Source organism: Phascolarctos cinereus, unplaced genomic scaffold, assembly GCF_003287225.1.
Source record: "Phascolarctos cinereus isolate Bilbo 61053 unplaced genomic scaffold, phaCin_HiC Scaffold_3;HRSCAF=262, whole genome shotgun sequence".
Lineage (NCBI taxonomy): Eukaryota > Metazoa > Chordata > Mammalia > Diprotodontia > Phascolarctidae > Phascolarctos > Phascolarctos cinereus.
This window is the reverse complement of record NW_027555736.1, coordinates 221,168,602-221,195,200: the sequence shown is the minus strand read 5'-3', so window position 1 is coordinate 221,195,200 and position 26,599 is coordinate 221,168,602. Positions and strand designations below refer to the sequence as shown.

General features: G+C 36.1%; 1 protein-coding gene across 7 annotated transcripts in view; it reads left to right on the top strand.

Annotated features, from left to right (window-relative positions):
- Positions 1-26,599, top strand: part of NRXN3 (neurexin 3) — a 2,091,311-nt gene that overhangs the window by 2,030,270 nt on the left and 34,442 nt on the right. The gene's annotated exons all lie outside the window — the stretch shown is intronic.

The window sequence follows — 26,599 nt, the reverse complement described above, 5'->3', positions numbered from 1 at the left end:
AAAATGAAAAACTGGAGTTGGGTTAGAATCTTATTTTTTCAAAAGGTTCAATAGATAGTGTTTTATGTTTCCAGTTGTTTCTTTTTTGTTTAATTATATTTCTGGTTTCTTTTCTTTCCTTTAATTAAAGAAGCCACAAACCATTACAATATTGTGTTAGTAACTTCATGAGGATTTTCAGGTTCATGCAAAAAAAAAAGTAAGACAAATAAAAACCCACTTAAGGCTAGTATCTTCAAACTTGGCAACTTCTCATTCCCATAATGCTTTGCTGTGATCTGACTTGATAGAAAAGAACCACTTGGTTATTTGCAAAATGGCTTTGCAGCCAGGAATTTCCATGACTTACTGCACTTTACTTGAGATGGGGACGTTACTTTAGGAATACCGAAGACACAGTCTTTCCACTTTTTACTGCCATATTTCAAAGTTCCAGATGCTTCAGTAGCAAGTTCGTTTGTGCTTTGACTTAGCACGCTGCTGTAATAACACACATTCAAGTGTCAGCTGCAAATTGAAGGGTTAGAACATATCTTTAACATCTTTACATCATGGGTAGATTCCGACATTCATTCACACTTAGTGAACAGAAGGAAATGTATTGAGGAAAGAATTGTAATATGCAAACTTCCTGTTCATCATTAGGGTATTATCAGTTTGTTAGTTGTGGTTGATTTTGTAACCAATAGTTTAGGATTATTTAACCAAGTGAAAAATATTGCCATTGGGTTTCAGATAATTCTTGAGTTCTTAATAAAAGTAACCACTGCAATGAATTACATACATACAGAGATATAAATACACCTTTGGGATGATGGAAAAGTTAAAATTAAAGACCTTACTCATTTTCAATTCAGCCCTTACATGTTTACTTCTCTGTACAGCACAGTCCATCCAAGAGTAAGGTGATAAGTTTCCTTAAATTTGGTTTGATATGACCTTCATGATAGAAATCCCAATTTATTTCTGTTTTCTACTCCCTATATCACTATGCAGTTTTTGAATGTGCTATTGATTATTGAATAAGAACAATAGACTTCAGTGAAGTTCATGGAACAAATTTGGTGAAAACTTAAAAACTAGCGGGTGGAAGTTGTGAATACATAATTCCTTAATTAATGTTTAAATATATTATATGTATAGATCCATACATATCTACATATATTAGGGCTATCCAAAAACAGTATGACATACTTGAGGAGTAGTGATTCCTAGTTACTGGAGGCTTTCAAACAGAAAAATGGATGATTCCTTGTTTAGCAGAGGATCTTAGCTTTTTTAGGGGTGGGGGACATGGACCCTTTTGGAAATCTGATGAAGCCCATGTACCCCTTCTCAAAATAATGTTTTGTTGCTTACATTCATTATTGATGCTAAATTTCAATTTGAGATGAGTGAAAATTAAAGATAAAAGTTTTTCCCATCTAAATTCACAGACACCATTCTCTACTCTAAAATACTACCTTAAGAACTCTTGTTGTAGACTATATGACAAAGGATTCCTGTTTAATTCAATTCAACAAACATTTGTTAAATACCTATAATACAGGTAATAATATGCTAAGTGCTAGAGGATACAAAGACATAAAAGTCACAGTTGCTATTCTCAAGGAGCTTACATTTTAGTAGGGAATTCAACGAATATGAAAGTAAATATAATACACAAAAAGTTTGAGGGAAGAGAGAGTGTTTAAACAACTGGGTGGTCAAGAAAGGCCACAATACTTGAGATGATCTTTGAAGGAAGACAAGGATTCCAAGATGCAGAGATGGGACAGCTTGTTTCTATGTGACACCCAAGGTTTGTTTGGTTTTTTTTTAAACTCAGAAATTATGTGATTCTACTGTTTAAATGCAATTGTTTTAAAGAAACAAAACCTGGTTTCATCATTATTGGGCAAAGGGCATAAATGCAGTGTCTAGGATGCTTGCATAATTCTTTTTGAGCATGTCTGCTCTATACCCTCTCACTGCATCTAGGAATTGTGAGTGATAAGCGGTCATGATCTCTCCCCATAAGCATTTTGCATCAAAACCTCAGAAAACTGACATTAAACCAACCTCCTAATGTTACCTCCAGATGGAGATAGCAAATCAACATGAAAGATTGTTTCTTTTTTAAAAAAATATTTATTCACTTTTTTTTTTCTGTCAAGAGGTTTGCATACACACACAGAGCTAGATCAGAATAGAATTTAATCTAGGAAGGAAATAATTTTTCCTGTTGTTCCAAGAGTGAGTTGTGACTGCTTTTGGTAACTGATTAACACTAATGAGGTTAACATGCACAGTAAGCAAGTCCTTTCCCTTGTTCATCAGAGAACTACTCTTTGGGCTTCCCCTTCTCCTGACTAGTAGGTCAAATTCAGATGAATTTAAATCTGTCATTTCTCAGGCCAAGGATATTTTTTTACTACCTAAAAAAAACCAACTTATTTCTAAAAATTTGTGACATGTACATAGTTTTGGCTTAATTTGTTAATTAGGATGGCGGAGCCAAGATGGCGGAGTAAAAGCAGTGACTAGCTTGAGCTCTCTCCCAAACCCCTTCAAATTTATGAATTAGGAGATGAAGCATAAATGTATATAAACTGCTAACTGACATTTTCAGCCGATTTGCATAAGCAATGGAAGCTACATTTCTTTGTCAACATAAATCTGACAATAACACAAATTCACACAAGTTTCCAAATAGAGAAATCAGCGATTTGCATTCTTAGAGAATGAAAACCTTCATGGTTCCAACACAAGTTTGTATTTTCCAAAATTGAGATGCTAAAATAATCATTCACTGGAGATCCTAACTGAAGTACAATAACATCCTTTCATTTGAAAAGCACAAATTAGGAAACTGAGGTTTGGGAGTAACTTCATTTACTTTGGGAATCCCCTTCATCTACACAAAGGGCATCATATTAATCAGCAGCTAAGTCCAAGCTAGTTGTCTTAGGTACATTGAGGTTAAGATACTTGCCTGGGGTAAGCGGCAGGATCAAGCATAAGTCTTCCTGACTCAGTCTAGAAATCTATCCATAATGCCAGGTTACCACTTATTTTTGAGCATAGAATGGCTACTTGGTGATGCAGAGCCTAAAATTTCAATTTTCTTTTTGACCTACTGTTTACTAAGATACACACTATTTTCTCTCATAAGCCCTATTTTCACATGAGGGAGAATGTGCTACAACCGAATGGCTTTTTTCTTACCTGATGAGTGTACTGACTTCTCCTTCTGAAACCTTCTACATAGCTATATCCATGTTACGTTCTCTCATTTCATATACCTCACCTTTGCAAGAGAGATTGGCTACATTTGCTAGCCAATGTGAAAGATCCCTTTAAAGCCTTTGTCTCCTGTAAATGATGACATGAGATGCAGCATCACTCCATCTTTTCTTGTTGGTACTGGAACAAAAGCCATCAGCTTTTAGCATTATAGATCTAGCACTGGAAAAGGCTGACAGGTAATCTAGCCCAGTCTCTTCATTTAACAAATGAAGAAATCAAAGCAAAGGAATAATAAACCTCTTGCCCAAAGTAACACAGGGAACAAGCATCACAAGCACGATATGAACTCAGATTCTACGACCACAGAGATAGGGAGGGTTTTTTTTTCGGTGTATCTCTTGTTGTTCAGTCATATCCAACTCTTCATAACGTCGTGTGTGACACTGTCCATAGGGTATTCTTGGCAAAGATACTGGAGTGGTTTGCCATTTTCTTCTCCAGTGTATGAAGACAAATAGAGGTTAATGGACTTGTCCACGATCACACAGACAGTAAGTGTCTGAGGCTGAATTTGAACTCAGGTCTTCCTGACTCCAGGCCCAGCATTCTACCAAATGAGCCACCTAGCTATCTCTTAGAAATGTAACTATTATTTCAGTTCACTGAACTTTAAACAAAAGTAGATTTTAGAGTTTCTGGGCTTGGATTGGAGGCCTCTTTTCAACCAGAAACCACTTTTGTAACATAATTATAGCCACAGTTTTAAACTTCAGGTTGGGTCATTTCAGGGACGTTTTAAGATTTGGATTAGCACAGTTAAACCTTATAAATCCCATCATTTTCTCAAATCCACACTTTTTGTTTCTCGTCTCTGGCCCTCTCTGAACCAATACAAAATATATACCCGAAACCTATGATTATAAGAGCATTGGTGAGTCTGTTACGAAATTTTAAAGATCTAAAGAGAAGTTCTTAACCTGGGTCCCATGAATTTGTTTTTTTAAGTATTTTGATAACTGTATTTCATTAAAATTGGTTTCCTTTGTAATCTTATGTGTTTTATTTTGTGCAGTTTAAAAACATTATTTGGAGAATGGGGTCCATGGACTGTCACAAACTGCCAAAGGAGTCCAAAACATTAAAAAAAAATGCCAAGAACCCTCAATCTAAATTTTAAGAATTATTGTTATCATGGGGGATAAATAGGTGGTGCAGTGACTAGTGAGCTAGGCCTAGAGTCAGGAAGACCTAAGTTCAAATCTGGCCCCAGACCCTTCCTACCCTAAATTCACACATCCAAAGTAAACAGAAATGTTTGTGAAATGGCAGACTGTACTAAATTGCTTAGAAGCATTAGCAAATTGATGAAATTTGTTTAGTGACGTAAATGTTTTATATGTGGAGTAATCAATTTGATCACTACCACAGGAGTCACTCTCCAAAAATGGTTTATGAAAAACATGCACAAATTACACTAGACATACCTGTTGAAGTTTTCTGTTTATAATAATTGATCACTGTCAGTTTTGTATGTAAGGAGTTATTTTCAAAAGTAGGGAGTTATAAATTATAAATGTATATAAATTCATATATGTATATTGTATATATATATATATACATATATATATATATATAAACTCACCTTTATGAATTAGGGTATTGCTTTATCAGGACTTCTCACTGAAAGGTTAGAGAATAGCATTGACCATCAAATACCACGTAAGAAAATATATAAGAACCCTCAAATATTGACACTGACTTATTTTAGAAAAAAAAAACTTTCTTCCATACCAATGTCATGACACTGCACTCCAGATTAAAATTAAAAGAGTACTAATATCATATTCAATGTGTATAGGCTTACATGAGAATGCTTACATACAGATGCACAAGTATGTGATCTGAGACCAGGGATTTTTTAGTTAAATGGAGAAGAGTTACAAATTCAACTCATGAAAACTTCCTGATTGCAAAGGCCAGTGGGGAAAAAAAACAAAGAAAAGAAAAGATAAGAAGAAAGTTTTACTAAATCCTATCAGCATGCAACTAATGCTTTGTGGTTCTCAAGAAGTGCTGTGGGTTTTCCTTTGTTCTTTCTATCCATTTTTTTTTACTTTTACTTCAGTAAAACTAAAAAATATATATATTTATATATATACTGTGTGTATGTGTATTGATATAACATTGTGCCTAATTGAGTTGTGTGTATATATATGTATATGTATATGTATATATATACATGCAGTATATAATAATAGTAAAATAACATAAGACAGATATCAACAATAATCCCTGCCATCAATCATATGTTTACACAGAAATTCATGCTCACATTCTTAACCCAGCATCAGCGGATGTCAACAGATGCATGATATTTTATTACTTGATGAATAAAGCATGTTGATTTTTAATTTAGGTTATTTGATTTTCCTTCTTTTATTTAATGGGTTATTTCATCTTCTAGTTATCCTTGGGAGGGTTGGGGAGAAAAATTATACAGATATATCTATAAATATATAGTCACTCCTGTGTATATATATAAATAGATATATACATTGTATATATTTCAAGAACATTTTCTGTCATTTCACCTCATCTTGTGCCGCATGAATTTTTGGTGGTTCTAATATTTTGTTTTGCTTTAATTTTTATCCTGAGTGTTTTGAGTCATTATGACATTAAAAAAAGAAATTCATTGCTCTACCTCTCTAAAAGTAATTCCTATCAAGTATTTTTTAAATACTGAGAGATATATAGATATGCAAATCAAACTAAGGCAACAAAATCTTTTCTTGCCATCCTATTGTCAAATCCCTTTCCCTATAGCACACCCCTATATATTTACTTTTTAAATCCCAAGAAAGTTGTGTATAAAAGAATGAAGTCCCCCTCCCTTTCCTTGCTTTTATTTTTCCCTACATTTCCTTTAGTTCTTCTTTTTCCCTGCCCACATGTCTGCACAGACTACTTCCAATTCAACCTGGATTTCTAACATTAAAGAAAAAAAATGAAAGCAATAAGCCCAATCAGGGAAAATAACAACGATAGAAACAACTACTCCCTAAAATACACACCCATTCCCCTAAACTGCAGATGGCATAAAAAGAATTTTATTGCAGACGCAGAATATCTGTTGTATCTTTTCCTTCTGGGCAAGCCAGAAATCATTTTGTGGCATGCAGTGACAGTTTGCAGCTAACTAACTAACCATGGCCTTCATTCACCTGTGCATGGGCTGTGATGATGCCATCATGTGTTCCATCAAAGTTACACATCCAGGCTAATTCCAGCAAGTCTATAGTTTATGAGTTTGGGGGATACCTTTTTTTTAAGTTGGTTATAATTTCTTTTTTAAAAAAATCATTTTATTTCAATGAATTGTGGCAGTACCGTGAGCTGCTCTTGCAGCCTATTTTTTGTCTCTTTTTTTTAAAAGAAATTTTGTTTTGTTTTTCAATTTTGTTTTCCTTGGCGACAGTCAAGTTTGTATTTCCTTTGTGTATCCATCTGTCTTGTCATTCTGTGTTGGAGTCCAGTGTTCTAGTGTTGTTCTGTGATTCTGTTCTCTGTTTGTAAAATGTTGTTTGAATTCCTCCTCCTCTCCCTCGTAATCACTCCCTGTCTTCTCTGCTTTTTAACCTTAGCTAGAAGGAATTCCACAAAGGGGCAGTGGGCTTCTCAATGAAATGCTAAACTCAATAGCCCAGGGATTTCACCTGGAAATCTTTGGGGCTTTTGGACCCTGTCAATAGAAGGAAAGCTTCCATTTGAAAAATTTACAAAAACCCTTGTTGATCTCATTTTAGAACAGTTAAGCATGCCTAAAGTTAAAATTATTTAATCTGAAAGGTACTTTCTAAAGTGTTTCTTCTAAAGCTGACCACATTCTAGTTAGAGTTCTTCTGCAGACACAGAAGCATGTCTCCAGACAACAGAACTGTTTCCAGAAAACGCAAGTAAGGGTCTATACCAACTTTGATGCTGAGACTAGTGCCTTTTTCAGCACTGGTAAGGAAAATGTGGAACTATTGAAGAGTTATCCCATTTATCTATGTGTATATTTTAATCTAAAATTCAAATGTGTTCAACAAGACATCAATGAAAAAATGATTATTTTACTGCATTTTATTTGCCTCAAGCAGATTTAGGGGTATTACAATCTTTTGACTTTGCTGAGCCAAATGATTTTTTTACTCATGGGAACACTACAGAGCCTACAAATCAGCTTGGACCTGGATTATTTTCTTCTCTGTCATTAAAGCAGACCAATAAATTTAGTTCTGAGAGCAGGATCTCTAATCTTGGTGATGGAAGTAAAAACAAAATGCCCACTTGGATTGTCATGAGACTGAATTCATGAGCATGAGGATTGAGAAAGTCAGTTGGTTGAATAATTCGGATGAATCTTATTTTAACAATTGTGAGAGAATCAACCTGAAACCTTCACTGTGGAGCAATATTGATATGATAAGGGAAATGCAAATAAAGATCTTAGGTAACTGATCAGTGGAGGATCAGACTTTGGATTCTGAAACTGAAAACAGAAATAGAGGATCCAGAAGAATATGCCAAAATAACTGAAGGTTTGGGAAGTGGGTATCAAAAGGAAAGTCTGATAGAGTCAACCTAGAGGAGAAATGTTTTTCCTATGAATGACAGTGATCAGTATTTTCTCTTTCCACTGTTAAAAGTGTAGGGGAAAAGGGAAGGCCAATAAGAAATAGAATTAGGGATTTTTTAGACATAAGATCTTCTTAACTATGAGCATAGTACTGAGTCTTCTCCAGATATGCTGAAATAAAGCATAGACTTTAGAGGATCATGGTATATAGAGCTAGAAGGTTACATAATCTGATGTTATCATTGAAATGAAAGGCTGAGGCCCAGAGAGGTTAAGTTCATTGCCCACAAATAATAAATAGCAGAGTGGGTATTTGAACCCACATCTATTTCTAAATTCTTTTCACCTGGTTCACTTTGCAGTACTGCCTCCCACTGTCTTGGAATGGTTTAATAATCAAGAGAAATGGTGGAGGGGAACTGGATAAAAGACTCTGTTAGTATCTGAATGTATCATTTTTCACGTTTTTCATCTATGTGAACACTCAAGAAAGAACATAGCCTGTAGACGTGTCTACTTTACTTCGCTCCCTGTTTAGTAGTAAATTCAGTTTAGTACAAATTGAATTGGCAAAAAAAGGGTTCAATTCAATTTATCTTAAGAGTATTTGTTAAGCATAACACCTCTAAGTAAAGCACTGTATTATAGTAATGTGCCATGATATATTTAAAGTCATGAAGAATACTCCCATCCTAGGGAGGAATGAATGAATGACATTTGTTGATTACTATGAATAAAGTGGTGTGCTAACATTTGGTGATATAATTAGAAAATCAAGGTAGTCCATATCCTTCAGGCACTTACATTCTAATAGGGAGACACAACACATTTAGGGGATTGAAAGAAAAGGTATATGTAGCCATAGAGAGGGTCAAGTGGCATTCCCTTCCCTAAAGCAATGTAAGTATTGATTTGATTATAGTTTATTTGACTGTGGCTCCTAGAACCAGAATATGAAGATTGCCTAATAGAGTAAGTTGAAGCCATATTGCACGCATTTTGAAAATGCCAGGGCCAGAATTTGTGCTTTATTCAGTAATCGATAGGAAGTCAACAATGATCTTATAAATTTGATAAATAAATATCTTAGAAACGTGATATGAGAAGAGTAGTATGTTAGAAAAATTATTCATAAATGGAAAAGTTAGGGTGAATGGCAAGATTTGGGGAATTCCAGATTTAGACATGTTGAGGCTTATATATCAGAAGGCTATGCACACAGATATTCAGCAGGGTATTAGAAATATTGGACTGTTGTTCTGAGTAATTAATGATAGATGGTAGAGATTTGGAAATCACTTGTATAGAGGTGATAATTGAAATCACAGATGTGTATGAGGATACTAGAGTATGTAAAGAATAGAGAAGATAAAATGGTCATATTCTATTTAAGACTAAGAAGGTGAATGTAGACCCAGGAAAGGAAAGAAATGTAGCACTGATTACCATTACCTTCGCTTGCCTGGAAGGCCACGTAGATTAGATTTTTCCTCTCCCCCAGAGTTCTTCAATACCCTTAGGGGTGGGACTAGGCTCTCTGTCATTGACTCTAGTTCCCAGCTATAGCGTTCCTCCCTCCACCCCCAGTAGGGCTGGTATCCTGAACCCTAGTTCCATTTAGCCACAAATAATGAGATTAGCTTTTATAAATGGTTTCTTTGAAAGATATAAACTTACTCCTCCAACAAACGGGAAACATAATCCCCCTGCTACTTGTACCACCTCAGTCTCAGGAAGGGGAGGAGGAATTAGGTTCAGAGATTAGCTCAGTTTCTATAGAGCACAGTCATAGATCCAAGTCCAAAACCCTCCCAGATTCAAGTCCCAAGCTTCTCTAGGTTTCTCTGCTGGCCTGGTATCTTGCCTGCAATCTTAGCTCCAAAGTTGCCCTTACTCAAACTTCTGGGTCTGGTAGGGGTCACTGCTGGCACTTTAAGAAGGACGAATGACACAGAACAGAAAAAAATACAAACCTCTCCTCATTTCTTAGAGCAGGGAGGTAAAAGATAAGGGGAACAGGGGAAGCCCTCATAAGTTCAGTTCCTGGCAGCCATGCTGTGAGTGAACTGTGACCTTCACCCTCTGGTCCAGGGGTGGGATATCTGAGTTCTTGAGGCCACATGTAGCCCTCTAGGTCCTCAAGTGCAGCTCTTTGATGGAATCTAAACTTCATAGAACAAAGATTTGTTGTGGCCTCAAGGACACAGGTTCCCCACATGGTAGGAGACAAGATTATCTCCACTTTAGGAGAATATGGGCATAACCAGGCAAGTCCTTCAGGCCCCTCCATGTTAAACAATTTCAGCATGTTCCCAAGACTCTATTACACAAGGAAGAAAAAAAGGGGAAAAAAAAACATAGGAGAGCTGGATCAAGTTATAGTTGGACTGAATATCATGAAGAAGGTGATGGCCAATGGTGTCAGAAGTTGTTGTAGGGAGGTTGTAAGGAGAGTGACAACAGAAAAAAAAATGTCATTGGTTTTGTCATAAAGATATATAGATATAGAGACCTATTTCAGTAGAGTCGTAGAAACAAAAACTAGATGGCAAAGGGCTGACGAACATATGATTGATGGGGAATTGGAGGTATTAAATATTGATACTCTCGAAGTTTGGCAGTGAGGGGATGTACTTCCAGGTCATATGACCAACAATATTAACTTTTCCAAAAACTGAATTATGTGCAAAAGATAAAGAAATTACAGCCATGCCAACTATCTAAGACAAATCAAACCTAACAAGGTCAAAATCTGATGAAATAAAGGCAAATCCCTAACTGCTAACATACTCACTCAACAACCCCTCCCCCATCTGCAATCACACACTGGTACATTAATTGAATTACCAGCTTGCAATAGAACAACCCCCCCGCACCCCCACAAAAATAAAAAGGCAAAATCTTAATCTGGCTGGGACTGCAGCTAGGTAGTGAAAAATAGAGGGAACTGTTGCAGGATGCCAATATGTGTGGTATGCCACTAAGTCTGAGAGTAAAGGCCCAGTATGTAGCTAGAGCTATTTCTCTCCTTCTATTTTTCTCCTTCAGTTAAATGTGAATTCCTTAGTTATAAAGAAAGGTAAGAGAGTTTTGCATTCAAGTCCCCAGGGTAATTGCTATCAAAGTAGAAGGAGTCAGAAAAAAATGATAGTAGAAAATAAGGGGTGAGGGGAGACTAAAACTACCAAAGTTCTCAGAAGAACACTGAAGGGAGGGAGAGTTATAGGATGCTACCTTGTGTGGGTAGCAGGGTGTAAAAGCAGGGATTATGTTTTAATGGCATGGAAGTACCTGAGCATATGCTGAGAAAAAGAAGCCAATAGAGCAGCTGTAAATTCATGATGAAATTTGTAGAGGAGAGAATTGAGGGTACAAATGGAGCGTTTATTCCTGACAAGAAGAAAGGCCACCTCTCCTATAAGACCTTACAACACTGAAATATTTAGAGGAGTAGAGGAGAGATTGTCTTAATCTTCCAATGTAGTTGCTGAGGTCATCTGATTAGAATGGAAGGAAAGAGGAGGTAGAGCTGGGAATCTTATAAGGTGTAACAAAGATTTGAAATTGCTGCTGATAAGTCTGATAGGGAGCCAAGATGTGACAAATAAAAGTATTGCTATGGAATTCAGTTTTGGGGAGGTGATTTTGGGGTGATTTTGAGAAATAGGGAAGTTTAAGATGTAACCACCATTGTGATCCAATGTTACTGGCCTGCTTCCTGTTCCTTAAACAAGATACTGTTATCTCTTGATTCTGAGTCTTTTCACTGGCTGTCTTCTATGCCTGGAGTGTACTCTTTATCTTCACATCTTGGCTTCACTAGTTTCCTTCAAGTCTTAGGTAAAATCCTACATTTTATAGGAACTTTTCCAGATTCCCTTTAATTGTAGTGCCTTCCTGCTGTTGATTATTTCCAATTTGTTCTGTATATAGCTTTTTTTTATACATAATTGTTTGCATGTTATCTCCCCCATTAGCGTGAGAGCTACTCAAGAGCAGGGACTGTCTTTGCCTTTTTTGTATCCTCAATGCTTAGCTCAGTGCCTGGAATATGATAGGTGCTTACTAAATGCTTATTGACTGACTGAAGTATCATAGTTTTAGAGTTCAAAGTAGTTGGGCATGTCAAGAAACCATAAGAAGGTTAATGGACATAGCTTTTGAAGTCCACAAGAATGATACCAGGAAAAGAGGTTGAAGGGAGGACTGACCTAGCTTCTAAATTCATTGGGGAAAGTGTTCAGGAGAAAAGGAACAGGAGTGATATACTATGAAGACATATACTTTAATTGAGGAGAGGTTTTGGAGTGATGGTGACAGAACTTTATGAAAAATTCTTTACCCTCTTTTCATCTTTTCTGCATTTGGATGAAATAAAACTTTTGTTTCTATCATTGTTCTGCATTTAAGCAGACTTAGGCTTTGTTAATCCAAGACTCTGTACTGATATAGGAATCATTCCTGAATCAACAGGATTCTACAATTATAGATTGTAATTTCTACAGTCAGACCACAGACAGTTACTGCAGAATAACAAAACATTTCCTGCGTGTTAAGCCAAAAATCAAAATATACATAAAACAAGGAAAGAATAAAAAATAAGAAAAAAAATACATATAGTATCTGAATGAAACAAGTCAATTCTGACATAGTCAAGTTATTCATACTGGAAAATTGGTAACAAACTGAAGAAAGGATATAAATGCAGATATTAACCGGTTAAAATCAAATGCCATAGCACAAAACCAAAGAAGCCTAAATATGAATTTAGATTTGATCCACACTGATCCCTATAAAAGTTGCACCAAATGGATTAAGGCTCATGCTAATATTGCCATTTTGATATTGAAGTATTACTCAATTGTTAACATATGTAAGTGCCATAAAAATATTTCTGTGTCTTCATGGGCATCCCTACCTTAACTGATAATATATCATCAAATACTCCACATTCTCCATCAAGCTGAAATAGAATAGGTGAATGCTTTTTTAAGCTGTTTTCTAAGCTCTGAAGAGATATATACCGTAACACAAATTTTAAACTTAATTATGTTTTTTAATGAGCAGTTACTTATATGGTAACTTTTTCAACATAGTGAACTATATTTAGCTACAGTACTTTACTGCGTGTTAATTCACTAATTGTTTAATTGAAGCCTATTCATCCCTTTTCTTTCGCTATTCCCTCATGCACTAATCTAGGGTGTTGCACAGGAAAGAGTGAGAGTAGTGGCCAAGCGCAGAATGGCTCCCATCTGTTTTGTGTAATCACTTTGCCATGGTGTATCTCAATGGTTTGTGAAGTAGTTTTAGAAACTTTGGGAAGAGAAGTATTAGATAAAACTGAACCCTGTTCCTTCAAATTGGTATGTAAGCCTAGTACTCGAAGACAGATTCTGAAAATTTAGAATCATCCTTTAGATTGATAGATTGATTTCATATAAAGATTAGCTGTAATTATAGCTAAATTTCTAAGTTTTTTTTTTTAAGTCCGTAAAAATACTTTTCCCCTATACATTTTATCTACAGGCAATCCCAGGTGTAGATACTCCCTACACTGATGCAGACTAACAACTCATCTTCAGTTTATAGTGTTAAAGAGTCACTTGGGGTAAAAAGAGATAAAATGACTTGATCTTAATCTCTCAGATATATGTCTTAGAGACAGGTCTTGAACCCAGGTTTTCCTGACCCCAAAGTAAGTCCTTTGTAAGAGAGACAATAGGGCTAGTAATCACTTGACAGTGATTTTCAGTAGAGACCTACACCACGCTTTCCATTTCACCAAATGTAGAATGATTAAAGATCCCTCTTCCTTAGAAACCAAAAAGGAGCATTCCCTGGCTTACAGATATGGAGCTGAATGGGGACTTAAGAAATTTTTTCATTCAAATCTCTCCTTTGAAAAATGGGGAAACTAAGGCACAGAGAAGTAAAATAACTTTCCCCAGGTCACATAGGATATAAGTAGTTCAGCAGATATTTAAACCTAACTATAGTACCCTTTCCCACTATATCAGGTTGCCTCTGCTATGTACTTCATTAATACTCAATAAATACTGATATGAATGACTTAGCTAATGGGCTTTCCATCAGACCATATTTAGAACTAGAGGAAACCTCAGGTGTCATCTTAGTCAAATTCCCTTCTTTTACAGATGAGACTCAGGGATATTAAAGACTTTCTCAAGGTCACACAGGTAGTAACAGAGAAGATGCCTAAAACTAGAGTCTCTATGCCCCTTTCCCTATACTATGCAGTCTGTTATGCACATAATAGATGCTCACAAAATACAAAAATGTGTGACCTGCCTAACGTGGTTTATGATGCTTTGTATTTCACACAAAGAGTTAATAAAATTAGAATACTGTTAAACCATCATTTTCTAGAAAGCTATGTTTGCAACTGCTTAGGATGGTTTCCTAGCATAGTCCTGGGCTTGGGAGACATGCACCAATGTTTAGTAATGTTTAGAAGACTGCAGTGAGGTGAATGGATTATTATGTAGATGACACTGATTCATTACTCATTAGTATTTTCTCTCAATATATGCAATTAGAGAACAACAGCCTCTTATCGAAGCTGGGATTCTAAGAAGAGAGAGTCTCTATATCTTCTTTGGAAAAGAGGCTATATTTCCTTTGTTTTGAGAATAATCATCTTATAATTTGATGGCAAAAAGATCACCAGCACCTAGGCCACAAGAAAACAAATGGAAGTGTATCTGAAGAGAAATGTAAATTTGCTTCATGTCCCAGTCCCTTTCTGACACCTGTTTGCTGATGGCATTTGTTGTGGTGGCTGAAAATCAAGGATTTTTCCCTCTCCTGCTGTCATGTCATATATCAAAAATATGAAGCTTTTCTTAACCACTGAAGTTTGCTATGCAGGAAACAGTCCAAAAGCTCAGTGACTTAATGACAAAGATTCACATCTGCAGGTGCCTTTATTTAGGTCTTTTCTGCCCAAGCACTAAAGTTCCCCTTTACAAGGTGTGACATTCTAAAACTAGACACATCATGTGGTAGTCTCTTGAACTCATCCTCAAGTCTTTTAATGTCTTAATTTTGAAAAGCAGAATTCTCTTCTGAGAGTCAATATTCAGCAGTATCTTATCACCCAGTTATGCTAACTTATCAATCCTTAGCCCTAGTGAATTCTGATTGAATTGGGAATTTACTTACACAGTAGATGAGTTTACCATTTCCATTTTCCTCCAGTCATCCTCATGAAAATATGACGTTATATCAAATGTTACTGAGAATTACAAGAGATGATGGTAAGGCTCTTCTTTTTGCTACTGTTTTTGCAATTATTTCAAAAGACCTGGAACAGTTGTTGGGATAAACTTGATTCCTGTTACACTATGAGCAATGTCACCCTGTCCCTGCCCATAGATATGACTTTCTCTAAGAGAATAAGGTAGTTCTATTTTCTTTTCCTTTTGCAAATTCATCTCTTGAATTTTCAGAGTTATGGGTTGCATCCTTCTTGGCTTTTCAGACCTCTTTGGCAATTGCTTCCTTGAACTCCAGCCTACATGCTGTGTCACAGCCCAGTAATTCTTCCCTAAACCTTGGCTGTACATTGTCGAGCTGACAAATGTCTAAATGAGTAAGATATGATATTTGCAACCTGCTGAGAGAATCTTTCCCTGTAGTCTTTGATTTGTTGCTTCACAAGGTGTGTGGGTGAAGGAGGAAAAAAATGTTCAGTGACACAGTCAGTGAATGGGAAGAGTAAAATCAAGGAGGTACCACATTTAAAAGTGCATTTTGCATTCCAAGCAAAAGCATTTATGTCTTAGTCCTTTGAATGTCTAAGGCAACTGATTATATAATGGGAAAAAAAAAAGAATGATCTTATTTCCTGAGGTGAATAATGTGTTCCAGCACCTAGCTGCAGATTATAGAAGAGCATTGCTTATAAAAATTCATGTCAAGACTATATTAGGTTTTTTTTTTCATTGCATGAAAATACCATTTGGTACCTAAGATTTTCTTTTAGGGAAGGGGTGTTATCTTGTCCTTGTGGCAAACCCATAGAGGGATATACATAAGGGCCCCTACAATGCCTGGTAAACTGGCTATCATGCCAAATCTGATATTTCAGTCCAATGGGGATTTGGGGGAAAGCAAAGACTTCCTCTATTATCAAGGTACCCATGCTGTGAAATTCACCCTGGATCTGTAAGGTTCTGAACAACAGGTCAAAAAACAAGACAGTGAGACACCATGAGAGGAAAAGAAATAGAATTGTCATTAAAGAAGTCCTATTGTACTGATTAACTTTTCAAATTAACCTACTTTTTAGCTTGTATAGTTAATGTCACTGAGAGCACAGAAACGATTATTTGGGGATAGACTAATGATTCATTTAGTCTGGTTTCCTATCCTTTGCTGGGACCAAAGGTGGATATTGTAGGAAATAAAGAAACCTTTCCTATACCTTGTAACACATACAATACTTCGCTAAAGGGAATAAAATCTTTTAAAATTCTTTATTAGTTACTACCTTTCCCATTTATATAGTATGGTAAATTTTGCAAAGTGCTTTATATATTTTTCACTGGAGCCTTGTAATAAACCAGGGTACTGTGGAGAGTTATAATCCTTATTTTCTAGGTCAAGAAACTTAAGATCAGAAGTAGTAGAGGAATTATGCCAGGGACACACAATTTCAGTGGTGAGATGTCATTCCAGATATCCTTGATTTCAAACCGAGTATTTTGCCAACTGTGCCATGCAGCCTAAAGTTTGAGGCAATGTCTTCTGTAAACCTTCTGGTAAATTTATCATTTGATGACATTCATTGTAGAAAACAAAAATAATGAACTTCATTTTGTCCTCCAATAATGTTGAAGACCCTTGCTTATTATGTGCACATCTGAAGTCCTGACCAATTCCAACTCTTGTTAGCCTTGCATTCTTTGTGGCTCCATCTTTCCAAGAATATTAGATTTGAAAGAGTCTTTAGAGATTATTTAGTCCAAGTCCCTTTGCCCAAGGTCGTATAGCTGGTTGGTGGCAGAACAATGAATAATGCTAAAAATAAATTTTGCCAGAAGAAGTCCAGTGACCATCACTTTAGCTGTGTCAGAAAAAAAAATGATTAAGAATGGATAAGAAAAAGAAATAGTCATATTTTCCATGCATTAATGTCTTTGACTAGTGGAGGAATAAAATCATCAGTCCACATAGAGATCAAGCACTTATTCTTACAATTCATTAATCAAAAGGGAAAAGGGAAAGAGAATATGATTCAGTCAAAGCAAACGATCATGATTCTTAAAATCCCCCCAAAAGTACATATCCTGTTTTGAACTGGTCACTGGTATCATATTCCCAAACTGAGAGGGGCACAATTTTAGCCAAACTAATATACATGTGTGTTTGTTTGTGTGTGTGTGTGTGTGTGTGTGTGTGTGTGTGTGTGTGTATGTGAGAGAGAGAGAGAGAGAGAGAGAGAGAGAGAGAGAGACAGAGACAGAGAGACAGAGACAGAGACAGAGAGAGAGAGAGAAAGAGAGAGAGAGACAGAGAAGAGAGAGAGAAGAAAGGGAGAAGAGAGAGAGACAGACCTGTGTTGCATCAGAATCTGTTTCTTTTAGAGATTTAGAGATTAAGGGAAATTTCCAATCAAATCCCCTCAGGCTTGGGAAGGTTAAGTGACTTCATCAACATTATAATAGTTACTTAGTAGTAAAACTGGGTTAGGACTAAAGACTACTAATTTCTACCTCTGCTGTTTTCCTTTACTTCACGGTAACCTCTCTAATTGCTATTTGCTCTCATATAGTTCAATTTAGTAAGACCTGGAATTAATTTAACTGTAAACAAAAATTTGGATGTTGTAACAAATGATATGATTTGGTTCATATGTGCATGTGTGTGTGTGTGTGTGTATCTCCATTTAAACTAGAAAAGGAAGATTAAAAGTAGGAAATATAATACATGAAAGGAAATTATCAAAAATGAAAAAGATGGAAAGGATATCTAATAACAGTAAATGCTATCAGAATGGTTAAATGAATTTACAAATAATTGAAGGCATAATTGACATCAGTTAAAGAAAATGTGGAAGGATTATTTGAAAATAAAGCCATCTTGAAAAATAGAATTACTGTATAAATATCTTAGAACAGCTTTCTTCGTGTCAAAAGAAGGGTCAGCAATATGATTCCTTAGCCAAAAATTAATGTGATCTACATGTTTACAATGAAAAAATACTGAATGAGTGTTTGTAGCCTCTCCTTCTAAACCCAAGGGTTTGTTTAACACTTCTATCTGATAATATACTTAGTCATGTCTAATTATGAACAAAGTTTTGTGTAGGCTTATTTGAAAATGACTCTCAAATCCTATTGTAATTTTTTCCCCTTTAGTACAAGTAAAAAAGAGAAGACTTGAAAGGAAGGAAGCTAGGAAGATGTCATTGCTAATACAATGGGAAAAAAGATTGAACTAGGCATGAGGAGACATGAGTTTAAGGTGTTGAGTGCAAATTATCTCTTAGGCATTTTCAATTATATATTTTTCAAAGGTTATGATACTAATATTAACTAATAGTGCAAAAATATTTTTGGAGGGGTGGAGAGACCTTCTGGGCTAGTAACCTACAAAAAGAGTGAAGCCCTTCTTTCTACTAGGCTTGGATCAAGGCCAAAATGTGAGGCTGTTGAAGGAAAGGTACAAGAATACGAGAGTGATGATAGTAATAAATATGTAGGGTTCTGTATAGCTGCACACTCGACAGTTGCCTAAGGTCACTCCTGTCCACTGACTAACAAATGGTCCATGAATATACCAGGTGGTCATATGGCAGCACTGGGCATGAGATGTTCCTGTAAATGACCCATTACCAAAAGTTTTAAACACAGATGGAAAGTGAAGTGGCCTTCAGCAAACACATGGGAATGTGATTGATTCTGTAACCCAGCTTTTGGGTGCCATGTACATTCTCAATGCCTGACCACCCCTCGTTAGTACATCTGCTTGTTAGATATAATAAATAGAAGAGGAGATGCTTTTTGAAATGAGTAATTAAAAACTTTGCATTCCTCTCCCTCATCTCACTCTTCCACTTTCCTCTTTCCCTTGATAGGATGTCCAGAAAATTAAGGCAGCTGTGGATTAATTGATACTCTCTTCCATGTAGGAAACATCTGTCACTGATGCTACAAAGATTGTATTAGTGAATTAAAACATTTGATTACCTTTAATGTAAAAGAATGAGGCAGTCTCTTCTGTCATTTGCTCTATCTTTTTTTTACACGATGCTGATGACTGCAGTCCATCCCAGAAGCTGTATGGTCTTCTCAGCAGATGTTGTTTTCCATATCTATCGCCTTTTCCATGTGGAAAAAAAAATCACATACAACAAAAGCAATTTTGGAGAATGAAAAAAGAAAAGGTCCCCATCACTAATATATTTTTAGAAACAGCTGGTAAAGACAAATGGTGTAAGTGTGATGCCTGGAGCATATCTATCCTAACAACAGGGTGGTTCAAAGATTAAAAACAAAAACAAAAACAACAAAAAATGACTATTTCTAAATATCAGCTTTAATTGTAAGCTCCCTCTTCCCATCACATAAGAAATGAAAAAGCCTTGTGAGACATTTTCTTTTCTAGTCTGCCAAAGTTTCTACATATTCTGTAACTTTCAGTCTATTTCCTGCTATAGCACAAGCTCAACTCTATTGTTTTGCCCATCAAATTGTATATTGCAGCCATTGTCAAGCATCATATCTTTATATTTCTGAGTTTAGAATTGATTTTTCTCTCATTTTAATCTTCTAGAAATGAGCCTGTTTTACTGAGGAACCACATGTCTTTATACTTCTTCAAAGAATACCCAATGCTCATCCTTTTTGAAACATTGCTCATACCTGTGGGTATCAATTTTAGGTGCTTTTTTTTTTAGAGGCATAGCTACTAATGATGTTATGTGTTTGATGAAGTACAAACACATGTGGAACATCTTCGCGCATTACAAATCTCGTTATTCTCCTCAAGGGGGAAAGTCTAGGGATTCGATGTGCTAAAAGCATATCTTGTCTTCTGAGGTTCCCTCTTTATGACTTCACTTGTCTCCTGAGTTGTTTTATAAAATTGTAGCACTGCTACTAAACTTTTGCTCAATACCACCCTCATAGAGGCTTTTGATAGTTTGAATGATTCCTGGGTATAGTTTGTTCAGAAATTTCACATTTCAAATTGCTTATTAATTTTTTTGTGACCAATACTTCACAAGGAGAGATCTTGCTATGATTTTATGGGATTATGAAATCAACACATGTCAGCTGATGTTCAATATAACTTTCTCCTTTTGATCTTCTCTAGCTGTACTTTTAGTGATGTTTCATGAGATCTGGTTTAATAATGTTTTATTATTTCCATCATACAGACTAGATAATAGAGTCTCAGAATCTTTAAGGAACATGCCTGTACTCATACAACTAATAAGTATTCAAGAGAAGATTTGAACCCAGATCTTGCTGGCTCTAAGCCTAGCATTGCAAGCATTACACTACAGCATCTCACTGTATATGTTAACAAGGAATGATATCCTCTTGCCAGATGAATGCTATTAATACAAGAGATAGGAAAAAGTCAAGTATGCCTGGGGTAGTATCATGTTTGTGAAAGAACTATCCAACAGAACTATTAGCTTAAAAGAACTATATGTTTAGTACTAGAGGTATTCCCTCATCAGGATGAATTTGGGCATAGAATTAGAAGTTAAATGACTGGAAGTTCCCTACTTGAAGCATGTATCCCTTCTATGCCATCACTGACAAATGATCATCTATAATGGACACCTCGAAAGAAGAGAATTTTACTACCTCGCCAGGTAGTCCATTCCATTTTGGGATCTCTTTGATGATTAGGTAGGAAGTTCTTATGCTAAGTCAAATTTTGCCCACCTGTAAACACCAATTTTTGACCTTATTTCTGTCCTCTGGTGCTCAGAAAGGGTCTAATCCTTCTCACATGTGACGGTTCTTTGGTTTCTAAAGCTAGAGATCATGGAAGTCTCCCTTGAGTCTTGTTTCTTATTCAGGCATCTAGTTAGGGGTATGGTGGGACTTTATAACTCTTTTTGAAGAATCAGTTTCATCACTGTGAATATGTTGTCTGTTGATCCTTTTCTAGTGTGGTGATATTTTTTATTCTAATAAACCAATTCCTATTGATAAGAAAAAAAAAAGAATTCTGCCTGAGACTCAATTACCAAATTATTTTCAAAGTTCTTTTTTTTTTGAAGTTATACTGCCATAATTTCAGTGTTTATGTTATTTTTCTGTGCACATGTAGGTAAGAAGCTCGGAAGGGATGGAAAATTAATCCAAGTTTATTTAGGTCATGCAGGTTTGAAGGTACATAGAGCCATCATTCTTTTGGTCACTTAACATCTTTCCCAAGAAATAAAAGATAATTTTTCAGAGGCTGAGAAGGTTTGATGAAGGTAGGGCTGGAACCAGACAACAAGATATCAAATCAAGATCTACTCTTGCTATTTATTTAATTTCAAATCTGAGATGAAATTTCTTTTCTCTCTTTAGAAACACAATTCTTCATAAGTAAATCAGTCATTGTGTGATTTACTCTCCTGCAGGATGATTCTCAGATTGACTAATAACTTTGAAGGAGGAATCCCACCCCAGAGATGATTTATTCACTTCCCACCCAACTATGAAAAATAACATTTGCATTTGATAGACTGACTCAGGATTAAGAAAGGCACTTTGAGCCAGGAATCTACAATTTGTAATTACAAGGAGATGCATTTAAAAAAGAAAAGAAAAGAAAAAATAATAAGAAATCATTTCCAAATTGCCTACTTCCACAGCAGGATTTTTCTAATTCATTTTTTTTATAGTTAGTAGAGTCCCAGAGCCAGCGGCAGGTTAAAAATTTCCAGCTTTCATTATGCAGAATAGTGAATGGCAGGGTCTCTTCTGCCACTACCTGTGTGTGACTCAAACACCCCCACACATACACATACACTTGGGAAAAATTCAACTTTCCAATACTTCCCATTATATTTTGTATAGCTATTGCTGGTTACCATTTAGATGTGTCAAGTGAGATAGTGTGGTTTATGGAGTTAAGGCATCTACCACCTGAGTCACAGCAGCATTCAGAATTGACTGTAAATTATTTTATTGGCCACATAGTAGTATGTGTGTTTATATCTGTACCTATATCTATAGATAAACACACACACACACACACACACACACATATATATATATATATATATGTATATATATATATATATATGCATATACATATACATACATACTATAAAAGCTTTCCTATAGCCACTGAGTATATACATACTATAAATATATATATGTGTGTGTATGTATATTTGTGTGTGTATAAATATATTTATATCTGTATGAATGTTAATGGAAAGCAGTCATCTCTGAAGTTTACTCTGTTGAGAAAGATTGCTGTCAAGTTTCTTTTCATTGCAATGAGCAAAGTTGTGGTAATAGCATCATTTAAATGTCCCAGCCTTCCTAGGCTGTTGGGTCCAATGCCATTCTTTAAAAATTTATTTTTTTTATTAAGGTGCCTATCATCAGTGCTGCTTACTGTATTTCATTATAATGCATTGCTTCACTCAACATGTCCTGAATGACTGAGATATGCCTGGAGGCTTCAAATTTAGGCATTTTCTTCCAAGCAGGGCTTGTTTATCTGTCCCCCACACACTTGGAGCATTTGAAAGGCTAGTGATGAGGTCCATTCATGCTGGAAGAATTTGTTGGACATCATGGCTGCTTCCTTCATAATAGGCTGGCATGGAAGGATGGAGAGATCCATTGTTGTCACACAAATGACTGTCGATGAGGCTCACTCTGGTATGACTTGCCAAGGGAAGTGGCATCATTATAGAATGAATGCAGTGTATTTGGAAATATTTCTTCTCCTGAGTCTGACTTCAGCTGAAAGTTTGTGAAGCTATTTATTAACTTGCAAAGAAAAAAGTTTGGAATCTGAAGGAGGATAGTCTATTTCTGAAAAAAAAGAACATTTGTTATATATCCTTTATTGGGAGATCTCAAAGCCCCGGTGAACTAACATAGATAACATTTTAAGAAGTATGTTTTGGAAGAAGTAGTGTGATATAGTAGAAAGAATGGTGGATTCTTTTTCAGTTGTCCTTTGTTCAAATCCCAACTCTCTGCCACTTACTAGATTTGTTCAAGTTGCTTAACCTCTCTGGGCCTCAGTTTCGTCATCTATAAAATGAGGATATAAACTAGGTAGTCTCTTCCAGCTCTAGATCAGGGCATGGAGTTAATTAACATGGCCTTTCCTGACATTGTAGAAAGGAAATAAAAGGTCTTTCTGTTGTTCTTAAGGGAAATAGAATGCTGTAATGGAAATATCTAGAGTGAGAAGACCTATACTCAAATCCTCCCTCTGACACAGTATCTATACGCCCTTGACATATGACCTTGGACAAATCAGTTAATATTCCTGACCCCAGTTTCTTCATCTATATAATGAGGAGCTTAGAGTCAGTGCTTTCTGGAGTACCCTTTGGGAAAGAAAAACTTAGTTATATGACTTTTCCCAGGGAATCATAGGATCACACACCCAGAACTAGAAAGGAACAAATATTTATGAAGTACCTATTTAAAGTACTAGGCTCTTTACAAATTTTATCTTGTTTGATTCTCATAACAAGCCTGGGAGATAGGTGCTATGGTGATCCCCATTTTACAGTTGCAGAAACTGAGGCAGATTAGCATGCCTTGCTGAGGATCCCACAGCTAATGTCTAAAACTGGAACTGGACACAGGGATTCCTGATTCTAGAGCCAGTGTTCTACCCACTGTAACACCTAGCTACCTCAGCCTCAGAGCAACACAAAACTCCTTTTATCTCATTTCTGTACTTTCAAGAAAGACAATATCTCTTGGCTCATTGGGAAAGAGGAACTGAGTTACATCTCTTGATATGCATCGCAATGATTATATCTGTTTTATAGAGCATGGAAGAGTGAGAAGAGCACCATATTTACCAAAGAATATGGTTTAAAATCCCAACTCTAATGCCTGTGATACATATGACCTCTTTCAGCCTTAGACTACTCATCTGTAATATAGAGATAATAATACTTTACTCCTTATCTTATAAGGTGAGGAGATTGTTTTGTAAATCTTAAAGCCCGATATAAATGCAAGCTATTTTATTATTATTGCTATTTTAGGGATTTGATAAGGGTTCAGGGGGAGGGAAGATGAGTATAGGGATGGGAAGAGTAGTAATTTGGATAAAACTGGAAATGGAGTAGATGACAAGTTATTCTGCCTTGTAACCCCTACCATATTCCTTAGTAGAAATGTGACATAGAAATGATAAAAATTAATCTATCCTTCCCTATCTCAGAAGATGAAGTTGTCCTCTCTGACTAGGCTAACCTTCCCATCTATGTTGTTGATCTAATTCTCCCCAGTATCTCACAGTGATGGAGGTTCTTGAATTCATGTCACATGAGGATTGGTTGAAATAACTATAGGGTATTTACCCTTAAGTATTTGAGGGGCTCGAAAGTGGAAAAGAGATTAGACTTGTTCTAATTGACTCTAGAGGGAAAAGGCAGGAACAGTGGATTGAAAATAAATAGGCGAACTTAGGCTTTGATGTCAGGAAAACTTCCTAACAATTAGAGTTGTCCAGAAGTGGAATGGAAGGCCTTATGGCACAGTGGGTTCCCTTTCATTTGACAATCTTCAAGTGGAGACTGGATGACGACGTATTGGGTGTATTGTGGAAGGGATTCTTTGCCAGGCATGAGCTGGGCAAGATAATTATTGAGGTCTCTTCCAGCTCTAAAATTCTGTAGAGGAGTTGGGCTAGAGGACCACTGAGATCCCTTCCAATCTACAATATTCCATTATGCCTTCCTGATTTCCCTAGGTTGAAGAGATCCTTCCCTCAAATCCCTCATGCCCCTGTATTTGATCTCTGGTATGCACACATCACATTCGAAGTGTTATTATAGTTATTTTCATTATGTGATATCCTACCTAGTAGCTTGTGAGTTTCTTGAGAACAAGTACTATATTCCTTTGTAGGCTTGTATCACCTAGAACAATCTTTCACCTAGTAGATACTTAGTACAAATGTAGACACAGGTAAAGTAATTTTGTCTCAGACATCAACACAGTACTCCTGCCTTCTTTTTCTATGTCATCACAATCTGTCTCATCCATGAAGGCTTAACTTTAACCTATGATTTCATCCGTATAAAGAGATACCTTGTGAGGGACCTTCCCAGACCAAACAGGTTGACAACAACTCATCAACTTACATCTAGTCTGAGAGAGTTACCTAGAATACTAAGATACTAAATGACTTCCGTAACGTCACACAAATAGCACGTGAATCCTGGTCTTCCTCACTTCAAAGCCACCTCTCCTTCTACTACAACAAACTATACTGGCAGTGGAAACATAGAAACAAAGTAAAATGCTTCTTACCTTCAAGGAGTTTATCATCAAATGGAGGAAACACCCCGGAAATGTTTAAGCTAACTATATAAATTTCCTCTCTTAAGTATATTTTGATATATAGCTTTCTGGTATCCATCTTTCATATTTACTCCTTTCATCCTTCTCCATCTCTCATTTCCCTTTCCTTGACAGAATGAGCCCACTTTTTTTGTGTGTGTTTAAGTTACCCAGGTAGAATATTGAAAACCCCTCAGACATTCTTATCAATCTATTTGAGAAAAAGAGTTGATCTGTAATTGTGACAAAATACCCCAAGTCCAAGTACTCTCTCTCTTAGAAGCTTCACATAGAGATGTTGATTCCTGTCATAGTCATACCTGTGAATCTGAGACTAGATCTGAGTTGCTGCTGTACCTGTAAAAAAGAAAAGGAAAGCTCAAAAGTTCAATTTATTGATGTGGTAACTAATATGCCTAGAGTCACCCAGGTCCTAAGCATCAGAGGCAGGATTCCAACCCAGATCATCTGATTCCAGAGTCAGGGGTCTTTCCACTATACTATCCTGAGAGTTAGTTCTCTACTTTCCCCAAGCCATAAGTTAAATTGCAGATTCAGGCTTTGAACCAAAGCCTATTAATTTTAAATCAAATGTTGTTTCCCCTACACTACACTGCCCAGGGACTTGCAAAAGGTAGACGGTCCTTGAAATGGATGGAGACCATTAAGGAAGTCCAGAGAAAGGAAAAATGAGAAAATTTCCAGGTTTCATTCAACAAACATTTATTAAGGACATTTTTTTTTGTCAGAGACTCACTTGAGGGTTTAAGGCTATAGTTTTTCCTCTACTGAATCAAAGGCTTTTTTCTTTGTCCCAACAAAGAATAACTACAGTTTCTTTAACACTTAGTCAATCTTGCATCTGTGGTGATGTGGTCCACACTAGAAAAGATCCTACAGTTTCTTTAACACTTAGTCAATCTTGCATCTTTGATAATGTGGGCCACACTAGAAAAGACTTTATTTTAGAAAATCATCATAAAAAAACTGATTGTTCCAATACCAAAGAATTGAAATGTATGTATGGTATATACTTGGTGTCCTCAAGAAACTTACTGTTTAACGGGGGGGGGGAGGATGTATATGCCAAAATGTGAAAATGCAAGTTTAAAGTGTTACAGATATTGATAAGGAAGTTGGAACATTGAGAGAGAATTTTAACAATGTCAGGGTCTTCTGCCTGTGATTGTTTCCAATTTATCCTGTCTTG